This window comes from Dipodomys merriami, unplaced genomic scaffold, assembly GCF_024711535.1.
Source record: "Dipodomys merriami isolate MVZ:Mamm:240054 unplaced genomic scaffold, mDipMer1.0.p SCAF_271, whole genome shotgun sequence".
NCBI classification, from domain to species: Eukaryota; Metazoa; Chordata; class Mammalia; order Rodentia; family Heteromyidae; genus Dipodomys; species Dipodomys merriami.
This window is the reverse complement of record NW_027204171.1, coordinates 165,824-180,116: the sequence shown is the minus strand read 5'-3', so window position 1 is coordinate 180,116 and position 14,293 is coordinate 165,824. Positions and strand designations below refer to the sequence as shown.

Genomic DNA, 14,293 nt, shown 5'->3' with positions numbered 1-14,293 from the left:
ACGGGCGCTCCCCTGTAGAAGATGGTGTGGATGTATATATCAGAGCACGGCACTGCCTTGCTTTGGTGCCTTTTTCAGTGGACGCACAGCACTGTGTGGTGGGTACAGCTTTGTCTGTCTCCTCTTACCCAGAGGCCCAGAGGAGAGACCGCTCAGCCCAGTCACTGGGGCGCTGGCCCCAGGTCTGGGTGTCAGCTCGGGGTTTGGATTTCCATTGGCTCACACTATGCAGTTATAGGAGACGTGGTTTTCAAGTGCTTTGTTCTTTTGCAAATCCAGTATTGGGATGAGCTCTTGTTTCCCCATTCCCCTTTCAGTTCTGAAACAGGTATCCCGGCATCTCCCCGGGCCCAGCGTGACTCTGTAAGGCACAAATCTAGAAATGGAATCCCCGGGTGAAGGCTCAGTATACAGATGGATAAAAGTGGAGGTGTAGGGTCTGGAGGTGATGGAGCTTAGTGTCATCCGATGACACTACTGTCGGAGGCCAGATTACCCCCTGGAAACCCAAGTCCTTCTCCTTTCAAAGCAGTGAGAGCTGGTTTCTGATTGGCTCTGGACACCCAGGCAGGTGCATGTGATGCGGTAGAAGCAATTAGCAAGTGGCGCCTTGTTGGAATAAGTTAGAAGTGCCTTAGGGCAAGAAGTCACAGTTAACAGCATTTGCTTGGAATGCTACCTGTACTGAGTTTCACAGATGCAGAGATGTCAGGTCTAAACCCAGGTTACTGAACTTTCTATTGCCTGAAAAAGGAGACTCCAAAATTATTTTCGCCTTCCTCCAACCCCCACTTTATTTGGCGCCAGTCCTGAGGCTTTTGGACTCTGGGCTTAGGCACTGCCAGGACCCTACCACTTGAGCCCCAGCTCTATTTCCAGCTCTTTGGTGGTTCATTGGAGATAAGAGTTTCACAGACTTTCCTGCCCAGGCCGGCTTCGAACTGTGATCCTCAGATCTCAGCCTCCTGAGTAGCTAGGAGTACAGATGTGAGCCACCGGCCCCTGGCCATATTTTCCCCCTAACTTCCTAGATCAGAAAGCTCAGTGTCACTATGGCACCCGCCCTTGTCCAGCTACCTGGGAGAGGTCAGGCCTAGGTTCTGAACTCGGGGATCCGTAGAAGTTGAGTGGGTCCTGGTGGAGCAGGATGGGGAGCAGATGCAGGGCTTGCCTGCTGGGGTTTAGTCATCTTATTGGCTCAGTAGAGGGAGCCCTATTTCACATTGGTCTTTCTGGGCAAAGATAATTACATATATTTGCCTGGGTAAGCAAATTGATAAGCTTGTAATAAAGTGTATCAGACCATTTCTTTGGCAGGACTTCACCAGAACAGCTCGTGAAGCAGAGCCGTTACCAACGAAGCATGAAAAGCTTTGAAAATTCTCAGTAACAGCAGAAAGCAATATTTGAAACCGCCCTTAAACAATTGTTTTGTTTTCCTCTCTCCCGACCAAGTTTATAAAAATTTGGTCAGACAGGCGTTTTGTTTTGATTTAAAATATTTTTCAGTGACTCGTTATCTGCCGAATGCACATATGTTCCTGCACTTCTACACCCCCCCCCCCCCCCCCCCCGCTTTGGAGATTGAAACTCTAGACCCTGTCCTCAGGTTCCAGGCAAGCCCTCCCAAGCCTCTAAGGTTCTGCTCACTCGGAGGAGGCTGAAGGCTGAAGGATTCAGGCTTGGGAGAAAGCTCCCTTGCGGAATCGGCCCACCTGGTCCTGTTTCAGAATTGAACCCGGCCCGGGATGGGCTGCGTTCTTTGTCTTTTTTTTTTTCCCCCCTTCCACTCGGATTCCTCACCCCACACAAACGACAAAGGTTAATTTGGGGTGTCTGAGTTTTTTAGTTAATCAAATCATAAGTCCCTTGTATCCATGACACAAGGCACGATGGAAGCATTTATATATATATAAAAGTTGGCTCATTGGAGGAAGCCTCATAAATTGTTTCCAAGAATTACCTTTTCAGTGACATTCAAAAACAACCAAAAGATGGTGGTTTAGAGCACCACACCTGGTCCGGATTGCCCTGGCTGCGTGTACATTTGCTTCGCTGTAAATGGTTTGGAGGGTGGAATTCTCGGGTTGTTTTCTGTCTGGTAAGCCCTTGACATTGTGCGGGTGCCCGGGTACTCTCAAAACCCCTGACGTGGGAAAGGCCAGCTCAGCCTCCCACCGAAATGCGGGTTGGCTGTCTTTCCCCTGCGTGCTCCTCGGATGAGGAAACTATATGACAATAAACAGAAATGCCCTTGCTGAAGAGAGAAGGGAAGCTGGTGTTTATCTGGTCAGGTGGTTTAGATTAGCTGTGATGCGGCTCTGTATTATGTTACTTTAAATCATTGTGTCCCAACAGGACATAAATTATGAAGATTGTTACAGTATGTTTCATCCTATGTAAGATCAACAAATTGGAATAATTTTTTATAGGAAAATCACAGTGCTTTTTGGCAAGGCTCTTGAAGCCTTTGATTTGACTTGAGTGTACTTCTCGAATATTGCCTAATAGACAAAGTACGATTTGCATAAGGTATGAAATAGTAAGCTTTTCTAAAAACAAACGTGAAGGATTGTGGCTCCCCCCCCCCCCGCCCCCCATCGCTTTGTAGCTGCATCAGTAGTGGTAAGCGCTGCTCTCTCCTCTCAGAGCCAACCCCACGACCATCCGAAGAAACTTCTGGCAGCCTGTCACACCTGCCGAGAGAAGGGACTGTTCTCAGGAGGACAGGACAGACATTCTTGCTTATATACACCTTTGTTTTCTTTTCAAGATACGACGAATTTTGAAACAAAATCAAAACTTAAAAAAAATTCCTGCACAGATCAGCAGCCCAAGTGAAGATAATTTATAGAGGGACCAAAGCACTTTTTTTTTTTCTTTTCAGATATTTCCTCTATCATTGGCTGTTCTCCGAGTTGTTGGCATTCTCGCTAAAGTTCCAACGAAAACTGAGGCATTTTCCATTTATATTCATAGATGCAGCTAGGTTTGTTTGGCCACACAGAACACATTTCCTAGGTTTAAAAAAAAAAGTCACAAGATTACCTTGTGGATGATTCAAACAAATGGGATCCTTTTCAGGGTTCTAGGGTGGCATGTTTTGTGTGCTCAGTGCTCTGCATTTTTGAGACTTCTGTCACCCCCCGGTGGAGCTGTGTGCTGGCCTTGGGTTGACAGAGTCTGGTGGAGGTTTGGGAATGGTGCTGTGCCGCAGAGCAAAACATAGCGAGAGTTAGAATTTTTCGGACTATGATGACAATACTTCCCCAGACCCGTGAGTCTTCTGATACCCAGAAGAGGGCTAGCTTGCTTCACTCTCTATGTGGCTGTAAGCCCCAAGATCTTTCTTTAATTGTTTGGTAATACTGTTTCAAGCCCCAAACCCAGTGCCTGCTCTCAATCTAGAGAGGTAAGAATTTAACTCTCCTAAAGCCTCTTCATCACAGGTTGTGAGAACTTTTGGACGTATTTGTGGTTTGCGTCAGCTCAGTGTCTGAAGACAGGTTTCAGGGACGTTTCCAAGTTCACAACCCCATGTGTGCACTTTGATACAAATAAACCCAGACAGCTTAGGAGACGGAGGTCTTTTCGGGGCTGCTGCTTGCTTGGCTTGGCGTTCAGCTCATGACTCTGGTAGGCTGATTTCCTCCACAGTGAACGACTCCGCCGAGTGAGCAAGACTTCTACTCAGCCACAATCAGTGTTTGGGCGATGCGTGTTTCTTGCAGAAAACACTGGCACTCCTTGAAGAAACTCTAAACCTTTAAAACTCTTCAAAGGGGACTTGATTGCCAGTTTAAAAGTAACTAAGAGAAAGGCTAGGTGTGGATGGGTGGGTGTTTTACAGTCTTCTTTCTGTCATCAGGTACTTTGTGATGAGAGGTGGGCTGATGTTATTTTATGTGGTTGATAGATGTTGGATACACTGCCTGTAGAAAGTATAGGGACTGTACTATTACTGCTTTTTTGTTTTTTGGTGCTTTAAATTATTTTTGAGGTTCCCCCCGCCCCCCTGGCATCCATGATGAGGTATGGGCCTTGTCTGCACTCTTGGATATTCTTGTAGCATCTTGACTTTTCATGTGTGGTATAAGCAGAAGCCTTTTGTCTTTTCTCTAGCTCTGCGAAAGTCCATGCACGAAGCTCTGTAGTATGAGATCAGGGCAAACAGCTTCATGTGAGCTAGAAGCTGGCTATATGTAGTGCTAAGTAGTTGTTAAGTTCTGAAGAACCGGTTAATTATAAAGGAGAAAGCTCAGAGCAGACCGTCATTTATTATTTCGTTTTTCCAATGTATTTGGTCAGATACTCTGTTACCCTAGTGGCTTAAATGCATTTGTAGTTTTGCAAATCCCGTGGGGCTTCCATTCTACTTCTTAAAGGGATTGCTAAGAGAAAGCAAACGACAACTTTGCTAGTCTCTCCAATTCCCCTTACCTCATGAGACCCTGAAAGCCAATGAATTGGATTACTAGCAGGAGAGGAGAAAGCTCCCAGCGGGACTTCGCTGATACCAGCCCCAGGGAGCCGCCAGGCTAGAAGAAATTTTGATCTTAGGAAACTCTGGTGATGAGTGCTTCTCGGGTAGAGTCCTCTTGGGTGGTTTTGAAACGCGTGTTTCGGGTCTGCTGTCTGGGGAATGTGTGGACAGCTAACGAGTGAAATACACTGATTCAAGGCGACTGTGAGAACGTCAAGAAGCCGATAGTCAGACTGGGTAGGGGGTCTGGGCAACAGTAGCGGATGAAGCTATGGGGAAATGCAATCCTAAATTTATGGGCAGAGGAATGAGAAGTAAGTAGTGTCTTTTCAGGAAAAAGATCATCTTGCCCAGAACATCTTTTTGGCAGACATCGGCTGTGTGAAATCCATCCAGAGAGAGAACCTGTACTAAGAACAGAACAGAAATGAAGGCCCTTAGATAGAATTGTATATATGTCTAATGAGAGCTTTCTGTAGTCCAGTAGTTTAGGGCATATTTACTAATACAGCGTAAGGCCTGATTCTGCCACAGAAAACTGTTTCATCTTTTTTTTTTTTTTACAAAAATTTAACTTGATATATTAACGATGGGCAGGGTGGTGTGGTCCTAGCTACTCAGGTGGCTCAGATCTGAGGATCACTATTTCAGAGCCATCCAGGCAGGAGAGTCCATGATGCAATTCATCTCCCATTAACCACCAAAAACTTGGAAGTGGAGCTGTGGCTCAAGTGGTAGAGTGACAGCCTTCAGTGAAAACTCTGGGGGATAGTACCCAGGGACCTGAGTTCAAGCTCTAGGACTGGCACATGCACACACACACGCACACACACACACACACACACACACACTCAAATACAAATGATACATGTCATTAGCTAAAGAGCTGCCCTCTTTTTCCAACTGGCTTAGTATATTGTGGTACATATAAAAAATGATGATATAAGATAATTTTTTTGGTCGGTTGTGGGTCTTGAACTCTGGGCCTGAGCACAGTCCCTGAGCTCTTCAGTTCAAGGTGAGTGCTCTACCATGTGAGCCACAGCGCCATTTCTGGTTTTCTGGTGGTTCATTGGAGATCAGAGTCTCATGGACTTTCCTGCCTGGGCTGGCTTTGAACCGTGACCCTCCGATCTCAGCCTCCTGAGTAGCTAGGATGACAGGCGTGTGGTGCCTGATGAAGATAATGTTTTGGAAGCCCTCTACAATGTTCTGTCATAGCTCCTGGGGGGGGGGTGCATTTCGGAGCGGGTGCGCTTTCATGAGCGGCACACTCACCACCCTAGCTGAGGGGGTGCCGTGGAGCCTCCCGTTCTTCTAGTGGCTTGTGGGCCTGGTGTTCAGGGTCTGGAAAAGCCCCCTACTCGATAGTGGATCAAATGGAGAACAGATTGTCTAATGGACTAAGAGCGGTGGGGTTGTGCCTGCATCAGACACAAGCCAATACTGCCCAGGAAATGAGCCCCAGCCTGGGCCTTTACTTCCGATTCCGACATGGCCTCCTGCGCCACTCAGAGTCACTCCACCACATTGCCGGGTCCCACAGATCTTCCTGAGCCAGCTAACGCCCTTCAAGGAATCGTTCTGAAAAGATGTTTCTGGTGGTGAGCCTCGCAGAAGCGGGGCTCTTTGGTCTTCAGGCCGCTCTCCTTGGATTGGGAAGTAATTCTTCCTTCCTGGCCACAGGACCTGTTCACGATGCCATCCCTAGCATCACAGAATGCTTAGCAGAGTACCTGGTACCCGGTGAACACAGGACGTGAGTTTCCTTTCTCCACGTGTCACCTAAGTGCTTCACAGAGTGCCCGGCGCACCGTGGAGATGACACTTTTTGCCCGTGAGGAAACAAAGGTTAAAGAACTCTCTGATACCACATGGCTAAGAGACTTGTAGCAGTTAGAATGGAACCCAGGCCTCTGACCCTAAAGTCTGCAGTTGATCAGTGAGAGGAAAAAAAAAAAAAAAAAAAAGAACAGAGATGGAGGTACATCTCTGGTTGGGCTTGTTCCTCAGGATTCTAGAGGATATTCTCGGGCCTGCAAATTGAGATCTCATGTTTCCTTTGTTGTGGCGAGAACAGTGAACGAGCCTTTCTTTCCATGCGAAGGTCACGGCGAGACTCCACGGCGAGACGCAGTCACGCGCTGGGACAGAAGGCCCTTCCTCGCAGGGTTGATGGGATGGCTAAGTCACCCTTGCCAAGGGAAGGTCTCGTCCCGTGACATGTACGTGCTTGGCAGTGATCTTGCCTTGCATTTTGCTTAATAATTTTCATTATTTTTAATTAAAGTTGAAGAAGTGCAGACTCTAGCTGAAATTAAGGTAGGTTGTGTTGCCGGAATCTGGTAATTACTTTAATTGATCACAAGATAGTTTCCTTGATCACCAATTAGAGTAAATTGCCGATCATGTTTCAAGACGTGAAGAAATGCCCAAACTGATTTTTGTAATCGTGTTTTCATTTCTAATCAGACATAAATATCATTTCCTTCCATAGCAATTGTGTTTTATAAAAGAAGGGTTATAGGCCTACAAACATAAAGGTGATTCATAAACAATAGAGTTCTAATTCATTGAATTAGTAAAGGAAGTATTTAGAGGCTTAATGGAGATTGTGCTGGGGAAATTACTTTAGAGTAGCTGGTGCTCATTTTCTTAGTGGGAGATATGTTCTTTTTTAGTACATAATTAAAATGGCCTATAATCAAAATATAAAAGGCAGCTGATTTAAAGGACATATATCAAAGAGAATCTCTCTGAGTAATGAAAGATTTGTATTGTAAATATGTGCTAGAAGTCAAGTCTTAGAACTTTAATAACTCATACATGTTATTTGGACTGAGGCTGCATTTTTAATTCAGGGTGCTGTTAAACATTTCACAGACTGATACAGGTTTTTTGCTTTGGTTTTGTGCATCTGATAGTCTTTCATAGCCCTTTATTCCGTGGAATAAAGTGAAACAAGAGGGACTTTTGGAAAAATTAAAGTTCCCAAAGAATACTTGATTTGGGGGTTCATGGAAAGAATCTTTAATTGCTGATGGTTTGGAGATTTCCAAATGACAAACTTTATTGGCTCAATTTACTGTGATTGTAATGCTTACCTTCCTTCAAATGGCAGAGTGACTTAAAAAGTCATACCTCATCATGCATTCACTGACTAGTTCATAAAATGTTTGTAATTTGCAATAGAGGAAAGACTGAAACCATTATCAGCCATTATATGTTATTTGTTGGCCATATGTTGGTTTGAAACGGCCGTGGCTGGGCAGAACATGGCTCATAGACAAACTATGCTGTAAATTGGCACTAAAAACCCACCTAAACAGGTAGGCATATGTTAAGAAGTTAACATGAGCCAAAATATTTTAATATGAACCATATTACGTGCATTTCAGGATTCTAGTTCCCTTTATGGTAGGGACTTCATTTGCATGGTTTGGTCACTTTTTCTCCCCAAACTAATTTCTAAAACTATGGATTGAATAGATAGATATACATATATATGTGAATATGTATATGTGTGTATATAGGGGTGTGTGTGTATATATAGATATAGATATAGATATAGATATGGTACAGATATGAATGGTACCAAAGAATATTGTCTCTTTTTCCCTTCCTAAATTCTTAATCACTCGGTTTGGTTCTTACACTCTCCTGACATTCGCTATTACCCGTTATCCTTCTTGTGTATCATTCTCGGGATATTCATGCATATTCTTTCATATACAATGCACAGACTACCATTATTCCTGTCTTTCTCACTTAGCAATCTTGGAGGCATTCTCCTGTCCTTAGGACACTTAATGGCTGCATGTATTTCAGTGTATAAGTGTACCACACAGACCACTTAGTTCCAAGTCTGTATCTATTCTGGGCAGTGATGCTGTCATGTTACAAAAAAGTGGCACAACTTTTCAATTAAGTCTGAATGTGTCTTCCAGGAAAGATGCCTAGAAGTGAAATTGTTTGGGTTTTTGTCCTCCCCCCCCCCTTAAAAGTGGCGACATTTTTAATATGGATAGTGTCAGACTGACTTCCTTGATGAATGTATCAAATTATACACAACAACAATGTACAAAAATGCTTTTCTTTTTCATCTTCATCAGCAGAATATTATTAACAAACTACTATGTTTAGCTTAGTTTTGATTTGTGCTTCTCTTATGAATGAGATGGAGCAGGCCTTTGTTTCTGTTTTCTGTTGTCTTAGTATTAGAGTTGGAACATAGGATCGGGCCTTGTGCTTGCTAGGCAGGCATTCTACCACATGAACTCAGCCCTTTGAGCAGTTTTTATGTTTTAGAACCATTCTGAATTTTTACTTTGTATGGACAAAGGACATTGCCCATTAAAAAAAAAAAAGGTATAGGAACTTTTGTTGTTGTTGTTGTTGGTTGTGGGGCTTGAACTCTGGGCCTGGGCGCTGTCCCTCAGCTCTTCCGCTCAAGGCGAGCGCTCTACCACTTGAGCCACAGCACCACTTCCAGTTTTCTGAGTGGTTTATTGGAGATAAGAGTCTCACAGACTTTTCCTGCCCAGGCTGGCTTTGAACTGTGATCCTTAGATCTCAGCCTCCCGGGTGGCTAGGATGACAGGCGTGAGCCACCAGCATTCAGCTGGAAGCATTTTCAATGTCATGAGAGTTACCTGGTTTTTAGTAGTGGCTCTTAAGCTTTCTGTGTATAGAATTTATACATTAAAGCTTACTTCTACACCCAGATAAATTTTCCAATATATTTTCTAATTGTTTTTGTCTAAGACTGCTATATGCTCCCTATTCGCAGTCCCTGTTTGGATTTAAAATATTTTCCATCCTATTTCTTTTTTTCTTTCTGTCGGTCCTGGGGCTTGAACTCTGGGCCTGGGCGCTGTCGCTGTCCCTCAGCTCTTCAGCTCAAGACTAGCGCTCTACCACTTGAGCCACAGTGCCACTTCCGGCTTTTTTCTTTTTGCTTATGTGGTGCTGAGGAATCAAACTCAGGACCTCAGGCATGCAAGGCAAGCGCTCTACCACTGAGCCACCTTCCCAGCCCCTCATTTAAATATTTTTAAAGTTTATATTTACTTTGGTTATTGCTTTAGATGTGTCCTAAGTATAATAATACTTGCATTATTAGTTTTTATTTAATGTTAAGTTTTTTCCTTCTTTGATCAAGTGTTTTAAAAGAAGACTTTAAAAATAATTGCAGGTGGTATTTTTTTTTTTCTTTTACATCTTTTTCTTTTTAGTTTTATCAGAGAATGTTGGCGACCTATTTCTACTTTTTGGAATTGATTGAGTTTTTTTTTATTGTGAGTAAAAAATTCAATATCTGTGAATATCCAGTGGGTACTTAAAAGCTGTAGTCTCAGTTTTTAGAGCTTAAAAGACATCGGATTTACCTTTTAAATTTTGTATGTAAGTATGTCCTGTCATTACTTCTGTTTGCTTAATCTATAATATGTTGAGAGAAGAAATTAAAGTCTCCAATCATAAATGCTTCTGTTTGTCCTGTGTCTCATTAATCTTGATGCTGTGTTATTTGTAGTATAATCATAATTACTTGATCTTTACTGTGGATGTACTTTATATAAGTAAATAACCACTCTATAACTTTTAATGTTTTGCCCTATGCCAACCTATCTGATTGTGTGTATATGTGTGTGTGTGTGTGTGTGTGTGTTGTATTTGCTATTGTGCTTTTATTGCCTGTGGTTGAACTTTGCTTTGTGATCCAGTGTTAAGATCTCTCTCTTCCTCCCTCTTCTCTCACCCTTCCCCCTGTCCTCCCCCCCCCCCCCCCCAATCTTTCCTGTCTCTCCTCTCTCTTCTGTCCTGGAGCTTGAATTCAGCCTAGGTTTCAGTCCTTGAGTTTTGTTTTTTTTTTTCTTCTTTACTCAAGGCTAGCACTGTAGCACTTGAGCAACAGCTCTACTTCCAGCTTTTTTTTTTTTTTTTTTTAGTGCTTGAGATTGAGTCTCACCCACTTCCTTGCTTCAGTGGGCTTTGAACTGCAGCCCTCAGATTTCAGCCTCCTAAATAAACTAGGATTACAGCTGGGAGCCACCAATACTCAGCAGGTTTCTTATTTTTTTGGGGGGGGAGGAGGGGGTCCGGTCGTGGGGCCTGAACTCTGGGCCTGGGCGCTGTCCTTCAGCTCTTCAGCTCAAGGTTAGCGCTCTACCACTTGAGCCACAGCGCCACTTCCGGCTTTTTTCTTATGTGGTGCTGAGGAATCGAACTCAGGGCCTCATGCATGTAAGGCAAGCGCTCTACCACTGAGCCACCTTCCCAGCCCAGGTTTCTTTTTTTTAATTGCTTGGATTTAGGCTCTTTGTTTTTTGGACAGCTATTTTTAGTCTGATAAAACATGAAAAAACTAGTATTTTTCTCCATTATTTTAAATTATGATATGGATTTTTTGGTATGTTTTAAAATTTCATTTAAGTTATACTTTGTGTGGGAATGTTTTTTAATTTTGACTTTATAGATATTATAGTGTGTGTGTGTGTGTGTGTGTGTGTGTGTGTGTGTGTGTGTGTGTGTGTGTGTGTGTGTGTGTGTGTGTGTGTGTGTGTGTGTGTGTGTGTGTGTGTGTGTGTGTTCTAGGGCTTGAACTCAGGGTCTGAGCACTGTCCCTGAGCTCCTTTTGCTCAAGGCTAGTGCTCTACCACTTGATCCACAGTGCCACTTCCTGCTTTTTCGGAGTAGTTTACTGGAAATAAGAGTCTCACATATTTTTCTGCCTGGGCTGGCTTCAAAGTATGATCCTCAGCTTTCAGCCTTCTGAATAGGTAGGATTACAGCCATGAGCCACCAGCTCTAATATAACTATAATTTTAAATAAGAAAATTTGCATATATATGTACCTGTCTTCAAACATTTATTTTGGTTAGTTTTGGAAATAATAGTATTAAAAAAAATCGCCGAGTCTTTGGCATACCATGAGGTCCACGAGGGAAGGGAAGCGGGGAAGAAGAAAAGTGGGAATCACTTGAGGTGGGCAGGCTACGGGCAGCCTCCTTAAACCTTTCCAGATCTCTTTCTCCAGTGCCTGCTACCAACCCTCTCGTTCTTCAAGTAGTGTTCCTCCCAAGCTGCCAGAATTGTTCTTCTGCTAGTTCTACTTTGCTGTTACTGTTCAGTTGTAGTTTATAATATTTTTTAGTTCTGTTGTGCAAACACGTACAAATACAAATACAGGTGTGTGACTTTTTTTTTTTTTTTTTTTTTTTGAGGTAGAGTCTTGTTGAGTAGCTCAGGCCAAACCTGAACCACGTAGCCGACGCTGGCTTCGAACTCCTGATCCTCTTGCCACGTCTCTTTCTGAGTGCTGGGGTATAGTCTACCCTATGCCCAGCTTTAGTATGTATGTTTTATTTGCTCTTAAGATAGACATGTCTGTAAAACATGATCGTTGAGGCTTGCCGAGGTTTTGGCGTCACCTGTCTACCTTAGCTCCTTCCCTTTTTCTTCTACCCATTTAATAGTCCATAATGCATTTTATTCTGTAACTTTATCACCACAATATGTTAGATGTGTTCCTATGGCTGAGTGAATTTACCTTCTGATTGACAGTAGCTTTGGTGTAGCTTTTCTACTTATCTCTTGCAGCTCTCCATTTGTTTCCTCAGGAAGGATGGCTTGAGAGGATTGGTTGAATGATTACTCTTCTGAAATATCTGCCTGGTACATTTGATTTTGAACAGTAGTTTGGCCGGGTATAAAATTCTTGTTTTGGGGCTGGGAAGGTGGCTCAGTGGTAGAGCGCTTGCCTTCCATGCATGAGGCCCTGGGTTCGATTCCTCAGCACCACATAAGCAAAAAAAGCCGGAAGTGGCACTGTGGCTCAAGTGGTAAAGTGCTAGCCTTGAGCTGAAGAGCTGAGGGACAGCGCCCAGGCCCAGAGTTCAGGCCCCATGACTGGACCCAAAAAAAAATAAAAAAAAATAAAAAAAAATAAAATTCTTGTTTTTTTCTGAAGTCTGTATAGGAATTGTTCCTCTGATTTTATATTGAATGTTGGTATGAGGAATTTAACAATGGTTGAACCAAAAGCCTCAATGCTTGTTTGGCTGGTGCTCTACCACTAGAGCCACACCTCCAGTCTAGCCTTTTACTGGTTGTTTTGGAAATACACTCTCGAAGACTATTGTTCCCTGGCTGGCTTTAAATCTCACCCTCCTGGGTAGATTTACAGGCATGAGCTACTAGTAGCCTGGAAGTAGATTCTTTTCATCCTTCATATGAATTCATCTTTTTTACTAGATGTCAAGGATTTCTCTTCCAAGCTCACTGACTTTACTAGGATAGGTATTCATGAGCGAATTTTTTTTTTATAATCTACAGATTTACATCTTTCATTTTTTTGGAAGCTTTTCTTGAACTATGTCTGCCTTTTTTTCCCCCAAGTCTCTTGCATTCTTTTGTTCTAAGTACCATTTAGTTTTACATTTCCTTTGTCTTAGGTATTTATTATTTTGCACTTCTCCTTAGTTCTTGTTAATTTGTTTCATTCTGCTCATGTCCTTGGTCCTGTGCTGTTTTAAGTTTTACTGGTTGTTGATGGTGTCCATGCTGCCTTGAGCTATTTCTTTTTTTTTTTTTTTTTTTTTGGGTCCAGTCGTGGGGCCTGAACTCTGGGCCTGGGCGCTGTCCCTCAGCTCTTCAGCTCAAGGCTAGCACTCTACCATTTGAGCCACAGTGCCACTTCTGGCTCTTTTCGTTTTGCTTATGTGGTGCTGAGGAATCGAACCCAGGGCCTCATGCATGCAAGGCAAGTGCTCTACCACTGAGCCACCTTCCCAGCCCCATGCCTTGAGCTATTTCTAGCTTTCTCTCATAGAGTGAAGTCGGGAGGCCTGAAGATCTTTAGCTCTTACTGGGAGGTAAGATACCTTGCAAGCGAGTATCGTGAAGATTTGATTCTGTCACGCTGAGGAATGTAGAATGATCTGTGTCCTCAGAGCTGATTGAATATCCTTGTTCCTAAGAATGAGCTATAAGTAATTCTGTATGGTTTGTCAGAATTGTGATATTTTCTAAAATGCATGGCAGCTGAAGGAAAATATGCAACATCGAGGAAAAGATCAATTTGGATGGCTTTTGAATGTGTGTTTAAAAATTGTACATAGGGGCTGGGAAGGTGGCTCAGTTGTAGAGCGCTTGCCTTCCATGCATGAGACCCTGGGTTCGATTCCTCAGCACCACATAAGCAGAAAAAGCTGGAAGTGGCAGGAAAGTCTGGGAGACTCTGATCTCCAATGAATCGCCAGAAAACCAGAAGTGGCGCTGTGGCTCAGGTGGTAGAGTGCTTGCCTTGAGCTGAAGAGCTGAGGGACAGCGCCCAGGCCCAGAGTTCAAGCCCCACCACCAATGGGGAAAAAATAAAGATAAAAAGATGGCCTGGCTTGTCTTTCTGCTAAGCAGGAAACGCACTCTAGAGTCCAATAGCAGAGCAGTGGCCCCGCTGATGTCAGGTAGGTTTTTCTGGATAGGGTATTGAAGTTAAATATTGGTTTATGTGGGTGGGCCTGGGACCATTACTGAGTCTCAGGGGTGCTCAGCCTTCTCACAGTGCTATTGTCGGCAATCACCCTCATAAAAATCTGAAAGCAAGCAAGCAAAAAAATGTTTTTTTCGTTTTCTTGCTCTCAGAGCAAGTTTGCCTTCTGCTGCATTTCACGTGGCGCCTCCCAGGACCACGCGGTGGCCTGTGGCCGGGCTGCCTTTGCTTCTTCACTGAGGCCAAGGGCCAGCGCTGTCCCCTCAAACAGCGGCCTGGGCACCAGCCAAGGACCCCAGCAGGCAGCCCCGCCCCCTTGC

At 43.7% G+C, this 14,293-nt stretch overlaps 1 protein-coding gene across 6 annotated transcripts in view; it reads left to right on the top strand.

Annotated features, from left to right (window-relative positions):
• Pcbd2 (pterin-4 alpha-carbinolamine dehydratase 2) overlaps positions 1 to 14,293 on the top strand; it is a 47,844-nt gene that overhangs the window by 30,861 nt on the left and 2,690 nt on the right. The gene's annotated exons all lie outside the window — the stretch shown is intronic.